Below are 2,364 nucleotides of genomic sequence, written 5' to 3' on the forward strand. Positions count from 1 at the left end.
CGCTTCTGAGGGATGGAGGAGGAGTGTGTGGACCAGGGACAGCCCCACCCCGACCCCGCCCCCGCCCCGCCCGGTAGCCATTCGGCCCGTCCACTCCACGCTACCCCCTCCCTCCCCGGAGCGTTCCCAATCCCATTCCCGCCCTTCCTGCCGCCTTGCAACTCCGAGGTCGCGTCTAGAGTAGTGTGTTCACTTTTGGTCATCCTGTTAGAAGAAAGATGCCGTTAAGGTGTAAAAAAGAGTACAGAGAAGAGAAGGTTTACGAGGATGTTGCCAGGACTGGAGGGCCTGAGCTACAGATGGAGATCGGGCCGGCTAGGACTTAATCCGAGGCGAGCTGCCGGAGAAGGTAGTTGAGGCATTTACTTTCACAACGTTTAAAAAAACATTTGGACAGGAACATGGATAGGACAGGTTTAGAGGGATGCAAGTGGGAACCATTGGGTCCCTGTCGCACTGGAGGCCCGGTCCCCCAACGCAACCTGCTCCCCAACCCAATATTCCACCACTCACCCATAGCCCCCACGGGAGGCCTATTCCACCACTCACCCGTTCCCCCAACACAACCCATTCCCCCAACGTAATATTCCACCACTCACCCATAGGCCCCAACTGTGCAGGGGCGGCTTATTTCCCTTTATTCACCCTCCCTCATTTTAAACTTTGAGAAAAATCCTGCTAGGAAATAAATTTGGATTTCACTTGCTGTTAGGACTCAGTGTCCTGTGATTGCAACGTTGTTGCGGGCAGGGCCAACAAGGATTTGGATTTTTGACACTGAGAAGTTAAGTGAAAAGTAATATTTAATTGTTTTCTAATGTGAATAACTTGTAGAATTTGCCATCAACCTGAGCAAAAATTGATATACCACACCACAGTACGGTGGTCTAAAAATTGTTGCGCTATCGTGTACGGTTTGGGCGTCATTCAGGGCATGAATCGCACACACACAGACAAGCTGAGAGTTTTGGTAATATATAGATAGATGGGCCAAATGCAGGCAGGTGGGACTAGTGTAGATGGGGCATGTTGGTTGGTGCGGGCAAGTTGGGGCTTCTGCAAATGACCTCTGGTGTGCAGGGAGTGGATGAGTAAGTGGGATAACATAGAACTAATGTGAATGGGTAATTGATGGACTCGGGTTAGGCCAAAGGGCCTGTTCCCATACGATAACATGGTGGTACGGTAGTGCAGCGGTAGAGTTGCTGCCTAACAGCACTTGCAGTGCCGGAGACACGGGTTCGATCCCGACTATGGGTGCTGTCTGTGTGGAGCTTATATGTTTTTTAGTGATAGTATTTTCCTTTTCTTGTTGCTTCAATTGCCTCGCAAGTAATTTATGTGGCTTGTCCCCAAATTCGAAGTGTGCCTGTTTTGTAATTTGGAATAGTCTTATTACTCTTGCCGATAATATTCTATTGAGTTTATATTTTCAATAAGGTTATCTTATTATGTTTATCTATGGTTGGGTCAGTTGCATTGTCCAATTCTAGTAATTTTATTTCCTGTTCTATCCGCTGAAGTTCTCTTTTATTTTCTTTGTTTTGAAAACTTTGATATGGAGCTTATATGTTGATCTCCCAATATGTTGAGCTCCCTGTGACCGCATGTGTTTTTTTCTGTGATCTTTGGTTTCTTCCCACACTCCAAGGACGTACAGGTTTGTAGGTGAATTGGCTTGGTATAAGTGTAAATTGTCCCTAGTGTGTGTAGGATAGTGTTAATGTATGGGAATCACTGGTTGACATGGACTCGGTGAGCCGAAGGGCCAATTTCCGCACTGTATCTCTAAATTAAACTAAACTAAACATGGTGTGGGATGTCATAGAACCAGTGTGAATGGGTGATGAATGGTCAGTGTGGCTGGGCTGAAGGACCTGTTCCAATGTGATAACAGAATGTGGGATATCATAGAACCAGTGCGAATGTTCAGCATGGGCTGGCTGGGCTGGCTGGCCTGTTTCCCTGCTGTAACTTCCCATCAGTTGCATCCAAGGCAACTTAGAAACATAGAAAATAGGTGCAGGAGTAGGCCATTCGGCCCTTTGAGCCAGTACCGCCATTCAATATGATCATGGCTGATCATCCAAAACCCCGTTCCTGCTTTCTCCCCATATCCCTTGATTCCATAACCCTAAGAGCTTTACCTAACTCTCTCTTGAAAACATCCAGTGAATTGGCCTCCACTGCCTTCTGTGGCAGAGAATTCCACAGATTCACAACTCTCTGGGTGACAAAGGTTTTCCTCATCTCAGTTCTAAATGGCCTATTTTGAAACTGTTACCCCCTGGTTCTGAACTCCCCCAACATCGGGAGCATTTTTCCTGCATCTGGCGTGTCCAATCTCTTAATAATTTTGTATGT

The sequence above is a fragment of the Leucoraja erinacea genome, chromosome 15 (genome assembly GCF_028641065.1).
Source record: "Leucoraja erinacea ecotype New England chromosome 15, Leri_hhj_1, whole genome shotgun sequence".
Classification (NCBI taxonomy): Eukaryota; Metazoa; Chordata; class Chondrichthyes; order Rajiformes; family Rajidae; genus Leucoraja; species Leucoraja erinaceus.